Below are 20477 nucleotides of genomic sequence, written 5' to 3' on the forward strand. Positions count from 1 at the left end.
ACATTCTGCCACCACTTCCCCTTGCTAGATTGGTTTGAAGCAAGTTCTAGACAATATTCATCTATAAATATCTAAGCGTATATCTTTATTTTTTAGATTTTTTAGTTGGCACATAATAATTGTACATATTTATGGGGTATATAGTGATGTTAGAGGCATATAATGTGTACTGATCAAATCAGGGTAATTGACATATTCATCTCTCAAACGTTTATCATAGAATATGGAATGCTTCACAAATTTGCTTGTGATCCTTTGTGCAGGGCCGTGCTAATCTCTGTATCATTCCAATTTTAGTATATGTGCCGCCAGGGTGAGCACTAGATCGATTGAACTATCTATCAATCAATCTATCCATCTTTAAAAGGTAAGAACCCTTTTGTTTTAGATGAGGTCTCACTATGTTGCCCAGGCTGGAGTGCAATGGCTCCACTCAGTGGAGTGAAGCCTGAATCCCACTGCACTCCAGCCTGGGCAACACAGTAAGAGTAGTCGATCCATCCTGGGCAAGGTACCCAGAGCAGGTGCAATCCCACTACTGATCAGCACGGGAGTTCTGACTTGCTCCGTTTCCAGCCTGGGCTGGTTCCCCCTCCCTAGGCAACCTGGTGGTCCCCTGCTCTCAAGAGGTCACCATATGGATGCCAAACTTAGCGTGTACACCCAATTGGCATAATGCACTACAGCCCAGAATTCCTGGGGTCAAGTGATCGTCCTGCCTCAGCCTCCAGAGTAGCTGGGACTACAGGCATGCACTATCATGCCCGGCAGAACTGTTTTTTTTTGGTTTGTTTTTTGAGACAGTCTTGCTCTGTCCCCCAGGCTGCAGTGCAGTAGCATGATTTAGGCTCACTGCAACCTCTGCCTCCTGGATTCAAGCAATTCTTGTGCCTCAGCCTCCCAAGTAGCTGGGATTACAGGCATGTGCCACCTTGCCTGGCTAAATTTTGTATTTTTTTAGTAGAGACAGGGTTTTGCCATGTTGGCCAGGCTGGTCTCGAACTCCTGGCCTCATGTGATCCACCCGCCTTGGCCTCCCAAAGTGCTGGGATTACAGGCATAAGCCATCGTGCATGGCCCAGAATTCATTCATTCTTTCTTCTTTCTTTCTTTCTTTCTTTCTTTCTTTCTTTCTTTCTTTCTTTCTTTTTCTTTCTTTCTTTCTTTTGATGTAACTATATTATTATATTTTTAAAATTAAAAATAATTCTTTAATATCATAAAATATCCAGTAGGTAAAACCAGGATACTCTTGAGAGTGTAATGGGCAATCAGTTTACTAGGAAAAGCAGGCACAAGTTGGAACTGTCCAGGCAAACCAGGACTGAGCCAGGCATATGGAGCTTTTGTTTTCCCTAAATATAACCCTTTCTAATGCACGTGTCTGAAAAGTCATTCCCCTGCTCAAAGCCTCTAAAGGCTCCCAGCAGCTAAATACAAATTCTTGACTCAGCCCAAGTCTCAAGGCCATCTGTGGTGTGCCCCCCACTTGCTCCTGCTGTCTCCTGCGATATCCTCCTGCTGCTGATGTGGCTCTAGCTGGTGACTGCATCACCCAAGGAATCTGGGGACTGCCACCAGTCCCTGCTGCTCAGAGATATTGCTGCATGGGGCATGGCACTATGCGTCCTGGAGGCACTGGTGGGCAACCTGGACATGGTTTTTTTTGTTCATTTGGATTTTAACTATCCCTCTAAGTTACCTGAATTTGAATGTTGACAAAAGTAGGATATTAGGGTTTGCTGTGAAAAGAGTTCTGGGCTAGAAGTGGCTCAATCTGGCCTGATTCTTTTTTTTTTTTTTTTTTTTTTTTTTTTTGCAGGGGAAGGGGGTCTCTTCCTTCTTACCTTTCTTTTTTAAAACATGTATCTGGGGCGTACTTTGCTCTTAAGAGGCTAAAACTACTAACGCCCAAATGCAGAGGGCACCTGTCCATTCTCAGCCATGCCCAGGGCAAGGCACAGAGCTGGGGCTCCACCACGGTGTGCAGACAGAACTGCTGGGAGTATAGGTGCCATCATCCCCGCACAGACAGATGGCAGACACACAGAGCTCAGCCTGTTAGATGAGTGTCAGCTCCACTGCTTCCCCAGGGGCTTCTCGGAGCCCAGGGCTCCCGCTAAGGATCAACTGCCTTCTGTGCCTGGAAGAGGCAGAATTTCTTTCCTCTTTACAATCCGAACTCCACAGTCAGGTGTGCTGGGTGACTCCCGTCTCTAAGTCCCTACAAAGCTCCTGAAGGTTGAATTTGGGGACTTCTGGCCGAGTACAACTCTGAAGAATGAAAGAAAGCCATTCTGCTTGACATGAAGCTAACAAATAACTAGAAAACTTTTCCAGGCCCTGCAAGGATATAATCCTTGGAGCTGTCTCAGCCTGCATGCCCGGGGCCAACTGCAGACTGGCCGTGCAGTTCCTGGTCATCAGCCACCAGGATGCCCGCCAGACGGACCTCACCTTCGTGCTGTCAGAACCCCTTTTCTCCCCACGTTAGCCAGGGCGCCATCCATCCACTCGTGGAGAGGTCTCGTTTGTCTGGGTCCCCACCCAGCCTGCAGCAATGCCCAGCAGCTGCTGCAGACTTGTGGTGACCTGCTGCTTGCCCTGTCCTCTGGTGGGTGCTTGTTAGGGCCCTGGGGGTCCTTTCCTGCTAGCGCACCTTCCTTCATTTACTTATTGAGGATCTACCGCGTGTGCCGGGCTCAGGAGTAGGTGCTGGGACACATTAACACCAACAATTCCTGCTGCATCACGGGGCTTCTGTCCCAGCGGGTCGAGCACCCAGGAACACCATGATGAATTTTCACACAGGGGTTGGCTTCTCCTCTCTTCCCAGAAGCCCTGGGATCCTTTTGCAAATTATTCGCCTCTTCCCAAGGGACCTGGTTTGCAGACTAAGGGGCCTTAACAGAGGCCTGCCCAGGTCAGGCCACAAAAGGTTGCATTGCAATCTCACCACGGGCAATGTCGCCAGTCCCTCCATCTACAAAATAGATCTGTCAAGCGGCCATTCTCTGAGGAAAGGAGATGGGGGTTCAAGGTGATTTGCTATTTCCACTGGAGTGCAGTGTATGTTACGTGTGTGTGTTGTGTGCACGGCAGTGGGGATTTAGACTTCTATGAGCAATCTGGTGAATTCTATGAGGATTTTTATATGGCATCTAAGAGGATTCTATGAAGCTTCTATATGGATTCTATTAAGATCGCATAAGGATTTTACGTTCATCCACAAGAAGTAGGCATGGGTTCTATAAAGATTCTAAGAGGTGTTAGTGTGTGAGCAGCTGAAGCCTTGAAGTGTGGGTGGATGAGCCAGTGCTTTGCTTTCAGTTGCACCCGCCCAGCAAGAAGGGAGCTCCCACCCCCACTTCTCTTCCCCTATAACCTGAGTAGCATTTCTTGTCTGCTGGGCTCTTCTTTTGCCCTGTACAGAACCAATTTAATGAAATTAATTAAAAAAGTAATAAAAGGAAAAAAGCAAACAGCACATGGGGCCCTTGGCAGAGGACAGCCTCCAACATGAAAGGTTCTGAGGAGCATCAAAGATGCCGAGAGACAAACACACAGCGCCCGCCCCTGCCTGCACCATCACTGCGACTTTCCAACCCCCAGCAGCTCCCCAGAGCCCTCCTTTTCTGAGCCTTAGGGATGCGGGCAAGTGGGCTGCGGCCCTGGCAGCCTGAGGAGGTTCAGCTGCTCCCACGTCTGCTGGCTCCTGGGCAACTCTCTGCAGGTCCCCACAGGCCCCATTCTCCACCCAGGGTGGTGGAGGACAGCCACACACAAGCAGCCGGAAAGAAACTAGAGCGTGCTCAGGCCTGGGGCTGGGCTTAGAGGGGAGAAGAGGGAGGGCCCAGACCTGTGGGTGGGCAGGGCTCCTGTGAGTTGGAACCTCAAGACCTTCCTCCTCCAAGAACCACTCCTCGGCAACTGGCTCCATTCCGGCGGGCAAAATTGTTGTTTTTCATTTTATCTGACTTTCCTCTAGGGCCAGTACTGTCCGGCAGATTTTTCTGCATTGATGAAAATGTTCTTTATCTGCACTATCTGACACAATAGCCTTTAACCAAAGGCGGCTGTTGAGCGCTTGAAATGTGGCTATTGTGACTAAGGAACTGAATTTCACATTGCACTTAATTTTAATGAATTTAAATATCAATCGTCAAATGCGGCTAGCAGCAACTGTGTCAGACAGTGCGGCTTGTGATCAGGGCTCTCATTTGATTCATTGGTGCCCTCCTCTCTCAAACTACAGCACCCCCAAGAGGGTCTGGCCTAGGCTGGGCTACAGCAGGCGTCAGCCTTTCTGTCTTGCGGGCCTTCCTCCCAGCTCACACCTGTCTGCAGTAATGGTTTTGGTTTGTTGGTGTCCACTGGGCACAGGTCACCAGGGCTGAGGGTATGCCTTGGCCTGGGGATGACTGAGGAGACCTAGGTTCTAATCTGAGCATAGCCCCAGGCTTTGTGTGTGACCCTGGGCAGGTCTGCCCCTCTGCAGTGAGGGAGCAATGCTTGACTGTGCCTGAAGTTTAATGATACCCCCCATACCGTCCCCCCTCAATCTGCCCCAGTGGCCTGGGATCAGGGAAGTAAAGCCCACAGGCGTTCTGGGTCAGCTTCCTTGCTTCTCCTCTTCTCCCATCAGGCCCTCCAGTGGAGATCATTATCCAAATGATAATGGTGAAGAACCTGGCTTTGGGGTCAGACTAGCTTTAAATCTCAGCCCCACTACTGACTGCCTGTGGAGCTCCAGTACCTTTGGCTGTGTTCAATGGGGGTTACATTTGGTGTCAGAGGTCCTGGGTTTAAATCAGCGGTGTGCTAGAGACAACTTGTACACACCCATGAGAATAGCTTGTCCTATTTTCAAGGGATTTTCTGAGCCAACTGATAAACACAATTGTCTAATATAACAATTAAATTATATGTAATTGTTAAACACCTCTATGTCATCTACTATATGTGTGGTTCTCGAGGGCAAGGATAGGGTGGGAGTTATTTATGACAGTCACTCCAGGGACTTTTCCAAACTCTCTTCTTCCTGCAGTTCCAGTGTACCTGTTCCTCCTTCAGGTGTGAGCAGAAGGAAAACAGGGTGGGAACCACCGCGCCATCCCTCGCTGTGTCAAACGCAGAGACTAACGGGCCCCACAAGGCCTCTTGTTCTGTTGTGTGGCTGCCCTGGGACCCTGCCCAGCTGGCCCTGGGGCTGTGAGAAGGCTGGGGACTGCTGTAGGGAAGTCTGGATTCTGGGTCTCTCCATCCAGGACCCTGGAGTCCACCCATGTCAGGAGCAGGAAGGAAACACTTGTTTTCCGACACATGGTGTGTTTGGGGAGGAGGTGCTGGCTGACACAGCACAGCATGGGACTTCCACAGCAAGCCCCAGGGTACTGCCCACAGCAAGTCCTTCTCCCAACCTGAGGCTGAGCTGCGCCACGCACTGGCTGCCCTAAGTGCAGTGGCTGCGCCAGGGGCAGGCTGAGCTCACAATTGGTTAGCCCAGCCTTATATTTTTGGTTATACTGTTCTGCTCCCCCACACACATATAGACCCAAGATTTAATGCATGCGCATTTTTTTCTGGGAAAATTGTCTATGGATTTCATCAGATGCTCCGAGGGACTCTGATCCCTTTATCATTGCACTAAATGGTGACTAGAAGGAGGCCTTGGCCTTGGAGCTTGGAGATGTGGCTTAGAATTCTCATCAGTTCTGGCCGGGCGCGGTGGCTCAAGCCTGTAATCCCAGCACTTTGGGAGGCCGAGGCGGGTGAATCACGAGGTCAGGAGATCAAGACCATCCTGGCTAACATGGTGAAACCCCGTCTCTACTAAAAATACAAAAAACTAGCCGGGCGTGGTGGCGGGCGCCTGTAGTCCTAGCTACTCGGAGGCTGAGGCAGGAGAATGGCGTGAACCTGGGAGGTGGAGCTTGCAGTGAGCCGAGATCGCGCCACTGCACTCCAGCCTGGGTGACACAGCGCGAGACTCCATCTCAAAAAAAAAAAAAGAATTCTCATCAGTTCTAAATTGCTGCATGAACTGGACAAGCCACTTTATTTTTTGCTCTCTAAAATAAGGCAACAACCTTGTTTTGAGTGGTGATTTAAAAACAGGTTCACAACCGTGTTCACATATCCTTTGACACTCTTTCCATGAAAAAATGGAATCTAATTGTCCTTCCTTGAATATGGGCCAGGTTTGATGAGACACTTCTAATTAATAGAGGCAGAAATGGTGCTGCGTGACTCCAGAGTCTAGGTTAGAAAAGGGGATGCGGCTTCGGCCTGGCTTGCTCTTGCTCAGGACGCACACCCCACGAGCCCTGAGCCCACGTAAGAGGTTCCAGCTACCCTGACACCGCCATGCTGGAGAGAGGCGTGGCTGCAAGGAGAGAGACAGAGCTGTGTAAGGCACCTCAGCTGTGCCTGCCCCCTGCATCGGGTCTTCCCACCCCAGGCACAGGCATGTGAGTGAATGAGCAGCTTCAGATGATTATAGCCTCCAGCCTCCAAGCTGCCCCAGCTGAAGCCAAGTGGAGCAGAAACAACTGCCCTGCCCAGCCCTGCCCACTTTGCATATTCATGAGCAAAATAAATACTGCTGTTTTGTTTTAAACAAAACAAAAACATGTGGGTGGTTTGTTGTGCAGTGTTAGGTAACATCTGGGCACCTTGCCTACCTTCAAGGGAAGTCGTAAGCGTCACTTGGTATAATACTTTCACATGTCAGGTACTCGGCAGCACCGAATGTATGAGACCTGCAAATTGGCCAGGTGATGGGGTAACTGGGACCTGATGGGACTTCTGCTCAGTTACTAAGCCATCTAAGTTACTAGGAGCTTTCTGGAGAAGAGGGTTATTTGCCCCAGCCCAGTGGGTCCACAGGTTTCCTGGAGAGGGCATGTGTCCCCAGACCAGAACCAGTCCCTTTGGGGGAAGACCGGAAAGGGAGGTGTTCATTTTCCTGTTGACTGTTGGCCATGACAGGCATCCCAGGGAGAGGTGGGGAGCATGAGGAGGAACTGGGAGCAGTGGGCCGAGGCCGGGTTGGGAGAGCAGTGATCCCAGCAGGCCCTGCAGCCTGGCCTCTCTTCAGTCCGCAGCCTCACTCTGTGCATTCTGTTATCATCGCGCAATCACTCCGACTATTTACTGCTCTCCTCCCTCACAGCCCAGGCACTCCTCCAGGGAAGGGACTGTATTCGGCAGATTTTGAAGCCCCAGAACTTAACACACAGCCTAGGGGGAGTTAGGTGTCCAATAAATGTGTGTTGAAAGTTGAACTCTGTGCATCTCGCCGAGTCGCCAATGCCCAGGAATAAGGGCGGGGTGGCCGAGAGGTGAAGTGGCCCCATTAAAAGTGGTTCTGCAGGCATCAGAGGGAGCAGTGTGGGAGCCCTTCTCCCTGTGGGGAGTGGAGGCCTAGAGGGCAGTGCTGTCACCTCAGGCTGAGTTTGGGGGTATCCCTGTTTTGGGTTGTACCCCATACTCCATGGCCAAATCCCTGTGGCAATAACTTGCCCAGTGCTGCTGGTCCTGTGGGATGAGGGTCCCACTCCTGGGGCCCTGCTCCTCAGGGCCAGATCCCTGCCCACCACCCGGGCCGGGCCCCCGATCCCCTGCCCCACCACAGCTGACTGGTTGAGGCCCCCCTCCCTGGCTGGTCACACAGCTCTGACTGCATGTTCTACCCGCTCATGACTTCTCGTACAAGGAAGTTTGTCCAGGCCCAGCACTAAGAGCCACATGAAGAGGCTGCAGAAGAAAATGATGAGTCGTCTGAGGCTCTTAGACCCTCAGGAAGCAACCCAGGCTGCCCTGCGCCCACACCCCAGCCTGGATTTCCTATCAGACACAGAGCTTTACAGCAGGAAAGCCTGCCCGCCAGAGCCTCGGGGCCCGGCCGCTCCGTCCGCCTGCCCTTGGCCTGGATGTCTGCCCGAGCAGATGCAATTTAACTTGCTGCAGGAGGAATATCTATAAAAAGTTAACATCATCATAAGAGCAGCCTGTCCACCCAGGGCTGGGCTGCTGGAGGGAGGCCCAGCAGCTGGGTCAGTCCCCACTTTGGAGACCACGACTCTAACGTCCAAACGTCCTCCCCATGCCCCCCACTCATCTCAAAAAGATGTCTTGACTCCTGATGTCAGAGCTCCCCGATGGGCAGCAGGGTGACCCCGTGCTGCATGTCACAGCCATCCCTCAGAACTGTCCATGCCATGCAGGGAGGGACCTGAAGCCCCGTGCACCGGAGACGGGACCACATCATGGGGCGGCGGGTATGGTCCAGCGTCCTGCAGCAGAGGTGCGGGCTGGGCTGCCTCAATGGGGCTTCTCTCTGGGGCCTTTTCGTCTGAGAGAAAGCATGAGAGCAAGGAGGGTGGTGTTCCACAAGCGTGTGGACCGGCAGACCGCTATCTCAGGCCTTTGTTCGAGGGGGGATTAGGGGAAACGACTCCCACGGAGGAGACTCTGTTAGTTCGCCCCAGTCTAGCACTGCCTGACCCCCGTGTTGCTGGAATTGCCACTAGGCTTTCAGGGAGGGGAGGTTCCAGGGGAGGCATTCTTGGCTGGGGAGGGTTTATCCCTCAGCCAAATGCCGCTCACAGCTGTGGTGGCCCTGCAGCACCCTCCTTCCTGTGCAGTGCTCAGGGCACCCCCACCCTACCCACCAAGTTGGGAAAGGTAAAGACAGCAATGTGAGCTGTGGCTGGCTCATGGAGCCCACTGTGCCCATCCTCAGGTATTTGGAGGGCTTTTTTCTTTCTTCCCACACTGCCCACATCCCCTTTTCTGGGCCTGGCCAACCCCTATATCCTTGGCACACAGCGTTGGCCATTGGATGGCCACGGATGGGCATTGGACTCCAAGTGAAGAGATAGAGACTCAGCCTCATTCCACGCTGGCCTCATGCTGACAGGGGCCGACTGGGCGATGTGATGGACACATTCCTGGGATATGTTCTGTCTGTGAAATCTGAAGTCAGACCCCCTCATTCTCTGGGCAGAGTCTGAGAGAGGATGGATAGGACATAACAGCCAAGGCAGGGCCTGAAGAAGAGGAGCAGAAGGCCTGAGTGGCCACGCCTGGATACAGAGGGAGGCCTGAGTGGGAGGCTTTCTCCCCTGTGATCTCAAGAATGGGTCCCTGTGAGGACATCTGGGGACAAGGGGGTAAAAGGAATGGAGTGGAGGAGCCACAGGGGACCTCCTTCTACTGAGGCTTCCAATGGACTGGGAGACACGACTCTGGAATAAAGGACTGTCTATGGTTGCTTCAGGGCCCTCTGTCTGTGCCTGAAAGACTGACAGGAAGGTGTGCAGTGGTAGTAACACAGGCCAGGTGTGGTGGCGCACCCGTGTAGTACCAGCTGCTTGTGAGGCTGAGGTGGAGCATCGCTTGAGCCCAGGAGTATGGGGCTGTAATGAGTTATGGTCACACCACTGCAATCCAGCCTGGGTGACAAAGCAAGACTCCCTCTCAAAAAAAAATAAAAAAAAAATTATAACACCATTAAGAGCAAATATGGGAGCTAGACTACCTTGTACACACACACACACACACACACACACACACGTTGGAATGCTCAGAAGCTCTGAGCAGGGCAGGCAGTAATTATTATGCACCTATTGTATCTCTGTGAGGCCACTGAGGAAGGAGAGGTCTCTCTGCTGTAGAGGGATTTCAGTCTATCCAGGAAGGACACACACACACACACACACACACACACACACACCCCAGACACCCAAGCTAGAAGGCAGTGCATGAGTAAGCATTAGACAGTGGCTGTGTCACCCTACTCTGTGGATGTGAGTAACGGGGCTGATCAATGCCATGGGGCAGGCGGGGCTCATGAATCTCTTTCTTCTCAGTTTGGTATGAACCACAGTCGCCCTTTTCCAGACATGAGCATCCACAGATTTCTGAGGCCTTTCTCCCTAGATTGTGACAGGCTCTTGCTAATTTAAATGAGAGTGCGTCTCATTTAAACTCTGCTCCCTCACGATGTCCCCGGCAGGCAGGGTCAGCCCCCAGGAGATGGGGAGAGTTGAAGTGGGTTCTACCGTAGAGCACAGAGATACAGCGGCATGGGGCAGGGGAGGGGAGCTGAGCACACAGGCCGGGGCAGTTATGACCACGTGCTACTGCTTGGCCTCTCAGCTCAGAGACCGGGAGCATTGCTTGAAGTCCTCTGAAGTCTTGAGCTGAAGATCCCCATCCCCTGAAAAGAGCTGAGTTAGTAAGTGGAAGGGGTCAGTCATGCTTTGCTGAAGCTGACAAGGGGTGTGTGTGTGTGTGTGTGTTGTGAGTGTGTATATATGTGTGGTGCATATGTGTGGTGTGTGTGTGTGTTGTATATGCATGCGGTGTGTGTATATGGTGTGGTGTGGATATGTGGGGTGTACTATATGTGTGTATGTCTGTGGTGTGTGTGTGTATGCTTGTGTGATGTGTGTGGTGTGAACGTGGATACATGTGTGTATGTGTGTGCTGTGTATGTGTACATTGTGTGTGTTTTGAGTGTGTTGTGTGTGGTGAGTGTGGGTGTGTGTAGTGTCTGCTGTATGTGGTGTGTTGTGTGTGTTGTGAATCCATGTTGTAAGGGAGGTATGAGTGTGTTGTGTGTTGTGAGTGTGATATGAATGTGGTGCATGTATTGAGTGTGGTGTGTGTGGTGTGGGTGTGGTATGAGTGTGCTGTGTGTTTTGTGTGAGTATGGTATGAATGTGCGGTGTGATGTGTGTTTGAGTTTGTGTGTGGTGTGAGTGTGGTGACTGTGGTATATGTATGTGGTGTGTCATGTGAGTGGGTGTTGTGTGTTGTAAGTGTGTATTGTGTGGTATGAGTCTGTGATGTGAGTATGTTATGTGTGGTGTGTATGTGATGTGAGTGTGTGGTGAGTATGGTATGTGTGTGGTGTCAGTGTATATTGAGTATAGAACGAGTGTGTGTTGTGTGTTGTGAGTGTGGTACGGTGTGAGTCGTGTGTAGTGAGTGTGCCATGAGGGTATGTTGTGTGTTGTGTGGCATGTCTGTGGTGTGAGTGTGTGTTGTTTTATGTGTTGTGAGCGTGGTGTGTGTTGTGAGTGTGGTATGTGTATGGTGTCAGTGTGTGTTGTTGTATAGTGTGTGTGTTGTGTTTGGGAAGTGTGTTGTGTGTTGTGAGTGTGGTGTGTATATGGTGCAAGAGTGTGGTGAGCGTGGTGTGTGCATGATGTCAGTGTTGTGAGTATGGTATGAGTGTGTGTTGTGAATGTAGTGTGTATGTGGTGGGAGTGTGTGGTGAGGGTGATGTGTTTGGTGAGTGTGGTATGTGGTATGTGTGTGGCGTGAGTGTGTTGTGAGTGTGGTGTGTGTATATGGTATGTGTGGTGTATATGTGGTTGTGTGTGGTGTGTATTTGGTGACTGTGGTGTGTGGGTGGTGAGCGTGTTGTGTATGTTGTGTCTGTGGTATGTGTGGTGTGTGGTGTGTGTGGTGTGTGCGGTGTGTATGTGGTTGTGTGTGGTGAATGTGGTGTGTGAGTATGGTGTGTATGTGGTGTGTGTGTGGTGTGTGTTTGGTGAGTGTGGTGTGTGTTTGGTGAGTGTGGTGTGTGGGTGGTGTGTTGTGTATGTTGTGAGTGTGGTGTGTGTGGTGCGAGTGTGTGGTGAGTGTGCTGTGTCTGTGGTGTGTGTGCTGTGAGTGTGGTGTGTGTGTCATAAGTGTGGTGTGTGTGGTGTGAATGTGTGGTGAGCGTGGTGTGTGTGTTGAATGTGGTGTGTGTGTTGTGAGTGTGGTGTGTGTGTGGTGTATATGTGGTTGTGTGTGGTGAGTGTGGTGTGTGTTGTGAGTGTGGTGTGTGCAGTGTGTATGTGGTTGTGTGTGTGGTGAGTGTGGTGTGTGTGTATGGTGTGTGTGGTGTGTATGTGTGGCATGTGGTGTGTGTGTTGTGATTGTGGTGTGTGGTGATTGTGGTGTGTGTGAGTGTAGTGTGTGTGTTGTGAGTGTGGTGTGTGGTGTGTGTAGTGAGTGTGGTGTGTGTGGCGTGTGTGTAGTGTGTGTGGTGTGTGGTGAGTGCGGTGTGTAGGTGGTGTGTTGTGTATGTTGTGAGTGTGTGTGGTGTGTATGTGTAGTGTGTGGTGAGTGTGGTGTGTGTGCTGTGAGTGTGGTGTGTGTGAGTATGTGGGGATGGATCCTTGAGAAGGACCAGGACATCTGCCGCTGTGGCCTGGCAGAGAACCTCTGCTCAGCATGGCCAGGGAGGGTAATGAAAGGAAAAGTGACAAAGCCTGAGTCCCCTTTGCGGGCCAAGCTCCCGCCCTTCTATGCATGGAAGAGGTTTCCTTGCCTGGCTCAGCGCGGACAGGAGAGCGAGGTGGAGAGGAGGACCGAGTTCAGCTTGATACTCGTAAAATCTCTTCCTCTGGGCTCAGGTCCCTGTGGAAGGCCTTCAACATCACGTAGCGGAATCCTGAGTGTTCCTAGCTCCTCTCTATGTCTGTAACACACTTCCCTCCCGGGCCACTCTGGTCCCCTCCCCATCACAGACAGGTGGAAGACAGGACACAGGAAACCGGAGAGTCAAATGGCCAAGCCAGGGTTGTGGGGAGGGCAGGGGTGTCTAGTGTCCCGGCTGGAGGCTGCTCTCGGCATGCTGTGGCCTCCTCAGGAACTTCCACATCCCCTGATCATCTTCTGCCCAAGTCTGTGGTGGGCGACAGGCAGCCCGAGTGACATCCCAGGGTCTCTAAGCCATGTCCAATTCACCTGCATTCCAGGGAAGGCATGAGAAGTAGGGCTGCCTGATAAAACACAGGTCACTCAGTTTCATTTAAATTTTAATCAAATAATAAATACTTTTTAAAGGATGAGTATGTTCCCAATATTGCATGGGACATACTTATACTTACAAAATCCTATTGTTTATCTGAAATTCAAATTAAACTGGGAGTGCACTGATTTTATTTGCTGAATCTGGCAAACTTCACTTGAAGGGAAACGACAGTTATTGTCATGCATCATTGACAGAGCCCTTTCTATGTTCCAGGTACTGGGCCGAGTCTTTGAACATGTTATTTCCATTTACACCTCCCCACACCACTACCCTGCACCCCAAACTTGGATCCTTTGCTTACCACATTTAAGATTTCTGCCTTGTCTTTTGCACACCACCTGTACGATTTCTTATTTTTCTTTAAATCAATTTTCTTTTAAATCAATTACCTTTAGAAAAGCTTAAATCCATTAACCTTTTTTTTTTTTTTTTTTTTTTTTTTAAAGACGGAGTCTCACTCTGTCACCCAGGCTGGAGTGCAGTGGTGCAATGTCGGCTCACTGCAGGCTCTGCCTCCTGGGTTCAAGCAATTCTCGTGGCACGTACCACCACGCCCAGGTAATTTTTGTATTTTTAGTATAGACAAGGTTTCACCATGTTGGCCAGGCTGGTCTCCAACTCCTGACCTCAAGTGATCTGCCTGCCTTGGCCTCCCAAAGTGCTGGGATTACAGGCGTGAGCCACCGTGTACAGCTCAAACCCACTTAACCTTTAAAGGAAGTTTTATATTCATTATCACTTGTCATAAATATCTGCAAAATTCAGTACGATGTTATCATTGCATTGCCTTTTGGATACCCTGTTTGAGGCTGAGGCATTCTGAGGAGGAGACTTTCTCCTTACGTCATCAGGCAAATCTGGGGGAAAAGAAAAAAGAGATGTATTTCTCACTGTGTTATTTATCATTGTTTAAAGGTATGGCCACGTACTGCATAAAATAATCTATTCTACCACCCCGAATCTCCAGTGATGAGCATTCTACAATTTAGGGAACTGGGTAGAATTATTATCCATATTTTACAGATGGGAAAATAGCTATGATCACAAAGCTAAGAAGCTAAATCAACATCATTAGTAGCAAACCCTGAATTTGCCTGGTGCAACCGAAACGAGTATTTCAGGCAAGGAAGAGTAGGTGGGATTCCAGCCTCGAGTCTCCTTCTTTCTGAGGAACTCTCTCATTCTGCTTCCCACTGACACCTCTGCAAGATGCTGGCCCCAGGGTACCCATCCTGCCTCGCTTGGCCTCCTGACACAGACTAGGTCTCTTACTGACACCATGATGAATCCTGAGTGAGATAAGCAAGGAAATAAACAGAGAAGCCAAGGATCACACACATGGTGAAGCTCCCCCAGCTCACTTCTAACCCACAGATGTGATCTACAGCTCTCTTGCTCCTCAGACTCCCAGACCATCCCACTCCGCACCGCACCTCATGTGCCTCCCAAACCACTGGCCAGACCCCTCAATTTCTGCTCTCTGGCCTGCCTCCCTGTACAGGGTGTCATCATTCGCCCTGGTCTCCTTCATTCCTCAACCTCTTTGCTGCCCAAGCCAGGAATTTGGTTCTAACCTGTCTCCTCCATACGAATCTCTCATCTTGTCCTCAGGGAGTGCTCAGCCACCTGACCCCCATCACCAAACCCAGGGTTTAATGATTCTCTAATCTTTTAATGACCATAGCATCCATTTACCAAGTTGGGCTCTGCCTTGGTCACAGAGTCAGGCACTTGTCCCCCTGAAGAGAAAGGCAGACCTCACCTGTGAGAGACAAAGGTGAAGCAGCAGGAAAAATGGGGCTCTAGTTAGGTCTTCTTGGAGCCTCGCTGGGAGGCCATGAACTGTCTGCTGGGTCCACACTCTGTAAGCCAAAGGGAGACCCTGCAGCTCCACTATCTTCACATTCGAGAGCCTTCCCTGGAGTGGAAGCTTTCTGTGCCTGGCACTTAGAGCCGGGGGATCTGCATTTGGCCCCAGGCTTCCTTCTCTGAGCTTCAGTCTCTTCTTCCATAAGACGGTTCAAACATTGCTTACCACAGAGGGTTCCTGAGTATCTCATGGGAACAGCTGTGTGAAAGGCTGTGTTCCTATATGATAGTGACCACTTGATATTATATGTTAATAAATTGTCTGTACAGCACAATTAAAATTCACAAAATATTTAGTACCAGTGCTGAAAAGAAATGGAAGAAACTTACGAAGAAAACCATAAAACTTAATGATGGACATGAAAGAAAACCCAAATAAAGGGAGATATATATTCTACTACACTGGGAAATTTCAATATTATAAAAATATCTCTTATAAAATTATCTATAAATTTGGTGCAATCCCAACAACCATCTGACTGGAATTCTTCATTAAAATAGACAAGGTAGGCCGGGCGCGGTGGCTCAAGCCTGTAATCCCAGCACTTTGGGAGGCCGAGACAGGCGGATCACGACGTCAGGAGTTCGAGACCATCCTGGCTAACACGGTGAAACCCCGTCTCTACTAAAAAAATACAAAAAACTAGCCGGGCGAGGTGGTGGGCGCCTGTAGTCCCAGCTACTCGGGAGGCTGAGGCAGGAGAATGGCGTAAAAACCCGGGAGGCGGAGCTTGCAGTGAGCTGAGATCCGGCCACTGCACTCCAGCCTGGGCGACACAGCAAGACTCCGTCTCACAAAAAAAAAAATAAAATAAAATAAAATAAAATAAAATAAAATAAAATAAAATAACATAGACAAGGTGATGATTATATTCACATGGAAGAAAAATGCATAAGAAAAGATGTTATATAGCTATGATAATTAGGACTGTGTGGTATTGGTGGAGGGATGGAAGCATAAATCAATGGTAAAGGATGGAAAACCCAGAAATAGACCTACACAGATATGCCCAACTGAGTTTCGAAAAAGATGCAAATGCAATCCAATGGATGAAGGGTAGCCTTGTAAACAAATGGTCCTGGAACCATTGAACATCCATAAGTAAAAAAGTGAAACTTGACCTAGACTCCAGGCTGTATACAAAAATTAACTCAAAATGAATCACAAACATAAATGTGAAACCTAAAACTACAAAACTTTTAGGAAGAAAATACATGTGAGAAATATTTTTGTGGTTTTGGGCTAGACAGAGTTCTCAGCCTTAACACCAAAAGTATTATCCATAAAAGGAACATCGATAAATTGGGCTTCATCAAAACTGAAAACTTGCTTTGTGAAGGATCTTGTACAGAGAATGAAAAGACAATCTAAAGATTGGGAGAAGATATTTGCAAAACACAAAGGACTAGCACCTCGAATACATAAATTTCTCTCAAAACTGAACAATGAAAAACAAAGAATCAAATTCAAAAATGGGCAAAAGACATGAACAGACATTTAGCCAAAAATGGTGTACTTCTGGATATAAGCACATGAAAAGATGGTCAACATCCTTTGCCATTAGGAAAGTGCCAAGACTACCACATGAGATATTACCACACATCTATCAAAATGGCTAAAATAAAAAATAGTGACAACATCAAATGCTGACCAGGATACGAAGAAATGGATCACTTTTATTTTGCAGATGGGAATGTAAAATGGCATAGCCACTGGAAAATCGTTTGGAAGTTTCTTAAAAAACTAAGTGTGCATCTATCACAAGTCTTAATTGTACTTTTCAATATTTATCCCAGAGAAATGAAAACTTAAGTTCACACAAAAACTTATACAAAAATATCTGCAAACTGGAAACAACCCAGATATCCTTCAATGAATGGTTAAGCAAATGGAGTGCAACCACACCACGGATTACTTCTCAGCAATAAAAGGGAACAAGCTATCGATACACAAAACCACCTGAATGAATCTTCAGGGCATTATGTTGGCTGAAAAAAATGTCAATCTCAAAAGGTCCCATACAGTTGATTCCTTTTATGTATATCCTTTTTATACAACATTCTTGAAATGACAAAATCATAGAAATGGAGAGCAGACTAGTGGTTGCCAGAATTAAAGAGGGGGTGGCAGTGGGTGGGGGAGTGGGGAAAGGGAAGTGGGTGTGGCTCTAAAAGGGCAACACAAGGGCTCTTTGTGGTGGGAAAATCATTCTGTATCTTGACTGTATCAATGTCAAGTCCAATGTCAGTGTCCTAGTTGTGATATTCCAAGATGTTACCATTGGTGGAAACTGGATAAAGGGAACATGGATCTCTCTATATTACTTCTTACAACTCCATGTGAATCTACAATTATCTCAAAATTAAAAGTTTATTTTTAAAAACTACAAAAGAATTAGAAGAAAATATAGGATATTATTTTTATGAATTAGTGATAGGGAAAGCTTGTGTAATAAGGCACTTAATATAAAAGCATTAAGGAAGATATCAATAAATTTAACTACATAAAAGGATACCACCAACATGACCCAGTGCAGTGGCTCACATCTGTAATCCCAGCACTTTAGGAAGCCAAGCTGGGAGGATTGCTTGAGTCCAGCAGTTGGAGACCAGCCTGGTCAATAGAGTGAGACCCTGTCTCTACAAAAAAAAAAAAAAAAAATAGCCAGGTGTGGTGGTGCACACGTGTGGTTCCATCTACTTGAGAGGCAGGAGGATCACTTGAGCCCAAGAGTTTGAGGCTATAGTAAGCTATGATTGCACTGCTGCACTCCAGCCTGGGTGACAGAGTGAGACCCTGTCTCTTAAAAAAAAAAAAAAAAAAAAAAGACACCATCAACAAAATTGAAAACTAGCAACCAACTAAAAAAATTGTAATAATTACAATATACAAATACTATTCAAAATATGTAAAAATCTGCTATAAGTCAATATGAAAAAGTAAACAATGCTCAAGAAAACAGGAAAAGAATATGAAAGGAAAAATCACAAGAGGAGAGATTCAAATGGCCAAAAATCTATGGGAAGCTGCAATATCCCTGATAATAAAGGAAATGTAAATTAAAATAATGAAAGACCATTTTTTATTCTACCAGACAAGCAAAATAGTAAGTTTGATTGAATGTAGGGTGGATGAAGATGTGGGCAGTACTCTCATATTCTGCTGATGGGAGTATCAATTAGTGAAGTCACTTTGGAGGGCAATTTGATAGAAGCTACTAAAACTTCAAGTGTACTTCTCTTATGATCCAGCAAATCTACTTCTTAGTGTATCTCTGGAGAAACAGTCATGTGTGCACGAGGCAGCAGGCAAAGAATCCTTGCTGCAGCTTTCCTTGTCGTAGTAAAGAACTGGAAATGACCTAGCTGTCATCACTGGGGAATGGCTGAATAAACTCTGGTGCATCCATTCTGCAGAATACTGAACATACAGCACATAGGAAAGAGACAAAGCAAGTTGCTAAATAATACACAGAGAATGATAAACACTATTAATATAAACACACACACACACACACACACAATTTCTGGAGGTAATTTTCATTTTATATGCATAACCACAAACCTCAAATGGTCACGCAACACAACCTGGTAATTCTAAAGTGTTTCTCTACTAAGTTTCTTTTCTCTGTCTAAAATGATTATTTTGTACATTCTCGCACTTCCCATCTCCCATATCCTTTCCCCACGTCACATCCAGCTGATGACCTTTCTTAACACTTCAACCAAAAAAGACCAGAAGCCCTCAGCCAGGGACAACTGTGCCTCCCACGATGAAATCTCCAATCCTTCTTGAACATGTGCCAACATCAATTTTCCCTCACCCTGCCAACCTCCCAACCTCCCTCCAGCTCCTTTCAAAGGACAATCCCTTCATCTGCTATCACCTTGCTGAGGACTTTGCTCCTGCAATTATCCTCTCTCTCCTGCATCATTAGATTCCCCCTCCCTACTCCGTCATTCTTGTCAGTACACAAACATGCTCCAGTATTTCCCACATTCAAAAACAAATCTCCTTTCACACATATCTTTCTCACCATGTCTTTGCTCATTGGGGCAGACAGACAACTGTCCACCAAAAATCCATGGCCTCTTTGCACAGTGTAGCGCTGCTGCTGGCAGTGGCTGCCCAGCCAGGGTCCACACTTCCCGGCTCCTTTAGCATAACCCATGGGAACATGAGACTGAGGTCTGGATAACAGAATGTGGGCAGAAGTGGTGTATGCAACTTCCAGGCGTGGCCCATAAAATTCTACACGATCCTCCACATTCTCTTTCCTCTTCTGCCAGGTTGATGTTGACACCTAGGGAAACTAAGGGTGCCATGTGTTGAAGATATCTAGGCCATAAGGTAAGTGCTTGGATCCCTGAAAGACTGTATGGAGCAGAGCTCTATCCTCACTTCTCCCACTCCTATCACTGACTGGAATTTAAAAGAGGAAGAAATAAACTTCTATTTAGTTAAACTGCCTAGATTTTGGTGGTTTATTTGTTATAACGTCTGTACTTATCTTAACTAATACACTCTTTATTTATAACAAGACTTCTCAAAAGGGTTGTCTCTATTCCCTGGAGCCAGATCAACCAGTTTTGTCTGGGTTCAAATTCCAGTTTTATCATTTCCTAATGTGTGTGATCTTGGGCAAATTACTTAAAGATCTATTCCTTATCTGTAAAATAGGATAATAATTGTACCTACCTCAAAGAGCTGTTGCACAGATTAATATATGTAAAGCACTTAGATCAGTGTCTGGCGCATGGTAAGTTTTATATAAATTCAGCTATTATTATCATGTTAAGCCACTCACACCATTCCAGCTCCCTTCTGTCTCCACCACTCTACTGAAACTGCTCTTGACAAGATGGTCTCTGTGCTGCAAAATGCAAATGTTACATTTCTCTTGCCTCACTTAATTCAACTCTCAGCAGCAGCTGACACAGGTGTCTGCTACCTCATTTTAAAAAGCATCATGGAAGAGAGATTGCAAACAGACACAAATGTATTTCCTTTTTGAAATAATTTTCTTCCTTTTTCTGGTTGCAGCACCGTGCAGTGAGGATCTCTAATATATGCCTGTAGCCATGCTGTCCAAGGGCCTGCTGCAATATGCGCAGGTCTTTGGATGCAAGAAAAGGGCCACAGCTGTGACTCATGGCAAACACAGCAATGGCCTCATCAAGGTGAATGGGTGGCCTCTGGAGATGATCGAGCTGCGCATGCTGCAATACAAGCTGCTGGAACCACTTCTGCTCTGGGCAAAGAGCGATTTGCTGGTGTGAACATCTGTGTCCATGTGAAGGGTGGTAGTCATGTGGCCCAGATTTGTGCTGTCCATCAGTCCATCTCCAAAGCCCTGGTGGCCTATTACCAGAAATATATGGATGAGGCTTCCAAGAAGGAGATCAAAGACTTCCTCATCCAGAACGACCAGACTTTGCTGGTAGCCATCCTCCTTTGCTGTGAGTCCAAAAAGTTTGGAAACTCTGGTGCCTGTGCTTGCTACTAGAAATCCTACCAATAGGCCAGGTGCAGTGGCTCATGCCTGTAATACCAGCACTTTGGGAGGCTGAGGTGGGCGGATCACCTGAGGTCAGGAGTTCGAGACCAGCCTGGCCAACATGGTGAAACTCTGTCTCTACAATAGTACAAAAATTAGCTGAGCATGATGGTGGGCTCCTGTAATCCCAGCTACTCAGGAGGCTGAGGCTGAAGAATCACTTGAACCTGGGAGTCGGAGGTTGCAGTAAGCCAAGATCATGCTATTGGCACTCCAGCCTGGGTGAGACA

At 47.9% G+C, this 20477-nt stretch overlaps 1 non-coding gene and 1 pseudogene across 1 annotated transcript; one reads left to right on the forward strand and one right to left on the reverse strand.

Annotated features, from left to right (window-relative positions):
* Positions 1 to 217: 217 nt before the first annotated feature.
* On the reverse strand, positions 218 to 321 carry LOC123568470 (U6 spliceosomal RNA). Its single transcript, XR_006691847.1, has one exon. It is a non-coding gene; the product is annotated as a U6 spliceosomal RNA (small nuclear RNA).
* Positions 322 to 11929: 11608 nt separating this feature from the next.
* Positions 11930 to 20211, forward strand: LOC102127414 (small ribosomal subunit protein uS9-like; annotated as a pseudogene).
* Positions 20212 to 20477: the final 266 nt, after the last annotated feature.

Source organism: Macaca fascicularis, chromosome 13 (genome assembly GCF_037993035.2).
Source record: "Macaca fascicularis isolate 582-1 chromosome 13, T2T-MFA8v1.1".
NCBI classification, from domain to species: domain Eukaryota; kingdom Metazoa; phylum Chordata; class Mammalia; order Primates; family Cercopithecidae; genus Macaca; species Macaca fascicularis.